This window comes from Meles meles, chromosome 6, assembly GCF_922984935.1.
Source record: "Meles meles chromosome 6, mMelMel3.1 paternal haplotype, whole genome shotgun sequence".
Taxonomy (NCBI): Eukaryota; Metazoa; Chordata; class Mammalia; order Carnivora; family Mustelidae; genus Meles; species Meles meles.
In genome coordinates this window covers 5,848,327-5,854,326 of record NC_060071.1, presented here as the reverse complement: position 1 = coordinate 5,854,326, position 6,000 = coordinate 5,848,327, and the positions used below count along the sequence as shown (strand labels likewise).

The following is a 6,000-nucleotide window of genomic DNA, read 5'->3' as shown; positions in this document are numbered from 1 at the left end:
GTTGTGTGCCTTCATAATTGCATTTCTCACCACAACCCTGTGAGGTCCTACTGTTCTGATGCCCACTTCGCAGATAAAAAACTGGAGGCTCAGAGAGGTGAAGGAGCCCGCCCTAGGTAACACAGCCAGTTAGGTGGTAGTAGATCTCGGCAGGACTCCACCCCCAACCCGCCGGTTCCAGCGGGTGAGCCTGCCCCCTACGGGACCCAGACGCGCGAGGCCGGGCCTCCCAAGGTCAGGGAGGGCGCAGCCCCGCAGCCCCCGCGGCCGTCGTGGGGCCAGGTCCCGACTCGGAGAGTCGGGCGCAGCCGCGAGCGCGGAGTGGCCGTCGCCGCCCGGGGCTGGTGGCAGCGGCGGGGCCCTGCTGGGCAGCGGGCGAGCCCTCGGGCGCCTCCGGACAGTTCCCATAAACAGGGGCGGGGCGGGGCGGGGCTTGGCCGCGGGCCCGCATTTCCGGGGACGCCGCGCGCGGCGGAGGGTGTTCGCGGGGACATTCTGCGTCCCCCGGGAGCGCGCCGGGCCGGCCAGGCAGGCGGGGCGAGCCTGGGGGCGGTCCGGGAAGAGGAGCCGCGCCGCAGAGGTGGCCCTGCCGTGAGCGGTGGTCGCGCGGGGGCCGTGACCCTCGCAGGTAGGCGCGGGGACAGGGCGTCCGGGAGCCGCGGCCCGAGAGGGGGCGGACGAGGGCGAGGCAGCCGAGGCCGCCGCCGCCCCCACTTCCCGCCGGGCCCCTCTCCCGAGAGGGCGCCACCTGCACGCTCTGATGGGCACCGGCGCCGGCCACTGGGGGAGCTGGTTGCCATGGCAGCGCGGGAGGCTGGGCCCCCGTTCCCTAGGCCACCCGGGGCCCCTGCGCGGAGTTCTTTTAGCGGAGCCCTAACCCTCCTCCTTACTCGCGACTCCCAGATCCGGAATGGAGAGAGTGTCAGGAATCCTGGCCCGGGAGGGAAATCATTTGGGATTTGGAAGAAGCCTGGGCCCTTCCTCGGAATGGTCGTGGTGTGGCCTTTGAATTAGGCTTTTGTCTTGGCTGTTTCTGAGTGACACGTGGATGTAGGGGTTAGGAAGGAAAGACCTTGGGATCCTGGAAGTGAGACCAATCTAGTGGCCACCCTGGAGTCGTTCTGGTCTTGCCAAAAGACTCAGAAGCCCGTCATCCCCCCTCCCCCAGGGAAGGTCATCAACCCTCTGCTCACATTTCCGAACCTGATTGTGAGTAGGTAATTTGACTTAACGAATCACAGGATTCTTTTAAGTGTCAAATGCCACAAGAACTGGGAAGCGTGTAATTTTTTAAAAATTGTTTCTTTCCATTGATACTTTAGGACTGGAAGAGGTTTAGGAATCTGCCTAGTAACAGCTTCTCACTTTCATAAGAGAACCTGGACCCAGAGAAGTTAAATTACTTCCTAAGATGACAGTGGGTTGAAGCTGGTATCCCGGCTTGTAGGTTATGGCTGTTGCCTTTGGTGGTTATTTTACTGAAGCTCAGGGAAGTCTGGGATAAGAGCCCTGGCAACCCTAGAGCTCAAGCTTTTGGTGTCAGATGATCTAAAGATGGGACACTGGCAACAGGTGACTTAAAGATGGGCCATGGAGGCTGGAGCCTTGGGGAGAGCTGAAAGAGCCGCTCTCCCTGGTGCGTAGGTCCTGTGCCTTGGGGCTTGCTTTAATGTAGCATCTGACAGGACTGCCTTAAATAAATCCCCGGGAGCCGCGCATTCAGCAGCTCTCCAAAATACCGTTTCTTCTGAAGCCAACAAATCTGTTGAGACTGAGCAAGAAACCCTTTGGCTGCTGTAAAGCGGGGAAGTGGGACTTCCCACATCAGTGAGGTGCCTTTTGCTTTGAAAAGGTTAAGAGGGAGGTGGGAAGAGAGATCCAGGAAGGAACACTTGAATGAATCATTTGGAAATGATTCGAGGCAGTCAACTAGAGCAGAAAACTCACGTATTCGTTTATTAAACATTTACTGGGTACCCACTGTTTCCAAGCTCTGACTGGGGCAGAAGATTAAAAACCTGTGTTAGGCAGGCCTGGTCCCTACACTCGAGAAGCTTGTAAGAGACGGCCAGAGAGGGATGTGATGTGTAAATGAGCGTTTCACCAGAGCTCAATGCGGTCCTTAATGGAAATCTGAGCACAGTGCAGCAGGAGCCCAGAGGAAGGTCTCCGGAAATCAGCCGAAAACAGCATGAGTCTAGCCTGCACTGCCTAGGAGCACTTCTGGGGCTCTGCCAAGGGGGCCCTGACCAGTACCTTTGTTGGGAGACAAAGGAATGAGTGAGTGAAAGTGTCTAGACAAATATGGACCAGGGTGGGGATTCTCTGGAAAGAAGGGTTTTAGGGATCCTGATAAACTGTAAACTCTATGAAGGCAGTGACCTGTCAATTTCCTTCAGTTTCAGCAGCGCTTACAAAGTCATACGTGCACAAGAAATGTCTGTTGAGGGGATGAAAGCAGGAAGGAAGGGAAGGAAAGAGGGAGGGAAAAGGGGGAGAAGAGGAAGGAAGTAAGGAAGGGATAGCAGTTTATGTGATCAAGAGGAGGATGGCTCTAAGTTCAGACAAAACCCTGCTTCAAATTCTGACTCTAGGTTCTGGAGTCAGATCTGGGTTCTGGTGCTACTCCTGACTTCCCACTTGTGTGACCTTGAAGTCCCTGACCCTCTCTCTGCCCCAGTTTCTCATCTCGGGAGTGGGGATATGATAATCTGTTGTGAGAATTACATGAACTATTGAACAGAAAAAGCTCATCACAGTGCCTGCCTCAATGAGTAGTAAGTATTCAGTAATAGCCTTACCGATGTCAACTTTGCTTTCGGTGAAATCATTTGCCAAGGGATTCATGTCACGGTTATAAAACTACTCCGAAATGAGATACTTCTTTTTACCTGCTAAGCTAATTGTGAAAGGTACCTGTGTCTACAGATTATTAGCACACCTTCAAAAAATGGTTCTTTACCTTTTTTTCTATTTAAGATTTTATTTATTTATTTGACAGAGATCACAAGTAGGCAGAGCAGCAGGCAGAGAGGGGGTGGGGGAGCGGGGGGAAGCAGGCTCCCTGCTGAGCAGAGAACCGGATGTGGGGTTCCATCCCAGACCCTGAGATCATGATCTCAGCCAAAGGCAGAGGCTTAACCCACTGAGCCACCCAGGCGCCCCACCTTTTTTTTTTTTTTTTTAAGTCGGGGGAAGGGAATAGCGATCTTTTTGAAATCAGATGAAAGCTCTGATCCCTCTCACCAGAGGCGACGTACCATTCTTAGGGTTCACGGTTCCCCTGAAGCCCACCCTTGCTGCATATAGACTGTCATGAAAGAACTAAGGCAGAATTCAGAGAGGAAGACGCTGGGAACAGCAAGGTGGGCCTGCTCTCATTCAGGGGGTTTATGGGGTCCCTGCAGAGACCACAGCAGGGGGGAGCTGGAACTCTGCCTGTGCAGCTGGGTGGCCCAGGGCCCAGGCCCCCCTTAGAGACCCTTTTCTTCTAGCAACAAGCTGGGCCCACTTGGAGCCTCATAGTGTCCTCAGGCTCCGTGCTTCCTCCTCGGCATCAGTGGTGGCCAGGAGTGCTGGGCCAGGATGCCTGGTGTGCAAGATAATTGTCCAAGCACGGGTCTCTGGTGTCACCACACCAGCTCTGTGAGTGTTACCTCTTGATACCACTGCTTTCGGGTGTGGCAGGTGGGGACACCTACCTCCACTACAGCAAACAGGGCCCTAGTCCCGTCTTGGGAGGGGCAGGAAATCTGTGGAAACTGCCTGGCGATCCCCCAGCACCCTTGGCCCACTCTAGGAAGCACTGGAACCAAGAGCAGGGTCATCTCGCCGGGAGAGAGGGCGGCAGCCACCGGGTGACCGAGGTGACCAGGAAACTATAGGGATCAGCGAGCCCCTCATCTTTGGGAAGGGGACGTCTTGGGCTTCTGGAAAGGAGGTTAGTTCGTGGGTGGAGAAAGGGGCCCAACCTGGGCCTTCCTTCCCTTAAATGGGGCAGTAGCGAGGAGTCAGGAGCTCAGAGTGGGGTTCAAGAAGGAAGAATGTGGTGGCAAAGGGCGAAATGGGGTCCTGATTTCTTGGGATCTTGGGAAGGGAAGGGCCTCATGCTTGATAAGCCAAAATGGAAACCAAGTTTTCTAGATCCTTAGAACACCTCCCTCCCACCCATGATAGATGTCATGGTATCAGAGAAGGACAGTCCCTGAGCAGTCACTGTGCCTCTTCTGGGTGGCAGGTGCCAAGCATCAGCCAGACCAACTACCCAGGCCCCCGAGGTCCCCGCTGTGAGCAGGCCTGCAGGCCCAGGCAGACAGCCACCTCCCCCCCACCCACCCCCCGGCCTCCAAACTGGTGTTCGGGGCAGGGGAGTGACAGTGGTAACTTCATGTTCTACCCTGTCGGGCCTGGGACAGGTTGGGCCTTGCTGGTTGCACCACAGCCCCGTGGGGCAGGGGGATCCCCTCCCAGGGAGTGGCCAACTCAGGCCCCAACAGGCCCCAGCAGGGCTGGTGCTGGAGCCGGTGGCAGGCTATTGGCCGCAGCGGGCGCAGCCAGGGCCCGGGCTGGGCGGGCTGGTTCCTTCTCCCCCGGAGAGTCGCAGACTCAGCACCGGGCTTGCAGGAGGCAGCTGAGCCCCAGGGAAGAAGCCAGAAGGGGGTCCTGGGGCTGGGCACATAAGACGGCTAAGAGTTACTGAGGTCGGGTCGTGGCAACTCGCAGATAGGGGAGGCGAGCTCGGGGAGTGCTCACCGAGGGCCTCACCACCAGTCCTCGGATGTCAGGGACTCTTCTCTGTTCTGCTCAGCCCCGGGAGGGACTGCTGGCGTCCCCATCTCACAGATGAGGAAGCTTGAGGCTCACGCGGCTGGCTCACAGCCCACGAGTAACGGATGGTGCTAAGATAGTTTGAGCAGGAGAACTGGCTTTGCCCCTGGATTCTACCACCTGCCAGAGCCAGAAACCCCGGGCCCGGAGCAGGGCTCAGAACAGAGTGGGGGGCGGAGATGAGACCATTTTCACGTATTGCCAGACTCTGGTTAAAAGCTGCCTGTGAGGCCTGAAGGCCGTGTTGGTGCTGGCCCCGTGAGTGGAGGGCGCTGCCCCAGGAGGCTCCCAGCCCCCAGGATCTGGAAGTCCTTGCCTGGTTTAAAAGCACACACAGGGTGTGCCAGCTGGTGCCGCTTCCTCATCAAAATGTATTGATGCTGCAGCCCAGCCGCTGCCCAGCCCCGGGGGAGGAGACAGCCAGCAGCGAGCCAGCCAGGGGATGGGGTAGGGGGAGCTGCAGCTGCGCGTTGGCATCAGAGGAGGGCCGGGGGCTACAAGGGGATGGTGGCCGGGGGCCAAGGCCCGGGGAGCTGGGCCGCAGCCAGTGTGTGTCTGTGAGGCCTGATGAGGTAGCCTGCCAGCAGAGCCGGGGACGGGGAGGAGCCCGGTGCCACTCGGGGGAGGTGGGGGCGCGGAGGGGGTAGATAGGACCTCTGGGTTCAGGCTCCACCAGGCTTGGCAGGAGGCCCCTCCCCCAGGGCCAACAAACAAAGCAATGACTCCCAGGGTAGAATTGTGGGAGCTGGAAAGCAAGGTTGCCCTGGGTGGGAAAGAAAGCAGGCAGGCCTGGCTGGGGGACGTCTGGTCCGAGCCATCCGTGCCCAAGGACGGGCCAGCCTGCATCAGGGCAGGGCCTGTACCTATAGATGATTAATGAATATTGATCGCTTGGGAAGCTGGCTGGGTCCTGACCATGCCGCCGCCACACCTGCCCTGTGCCCAGGTCCGCTGCTGTGTTCCTTTGGGCTAAGCAGGCAATGGACGCCTGAGTCTGTTTGCTTTATATTTTTACCCTCGCTTCCCCTTCTTCTCTTCTGGTCTCTTCTCTTCATTCTCTCCCTCTTCTGTAGATGTTCTTTTTAAATTTTTTTTTTTTAAGACTTTATTTATCTGGGGGTCCTGGGTCCCTCAGATGGTTAAGCGTCTGCCTTTGGCTCAGGTCATGATCTC

General features: G+C 57.4%; 1 protein-coding gene across 1 annotated transcript in view; it reads left to right on the top strand.

The window, feature by feature from the left end:
- Positions 1 to 469: 469 nt before the first annotated feature.
- The window catches only part of SEMA4B (semaphorin 4B), a 37,136-nt gene continuing 31,605 nt past the window's right edge, over positions 470 to 6,000 (top strand). Inside the window, exon 1 of the mRNA XM_046006968.1 lies at positions 470 to 628. The gene's annotated coding sequence lies outside the window, so the exon portion shown is untranslated. The remainder of the gene's footprint in view (positions 629 to 6,000) is intronic.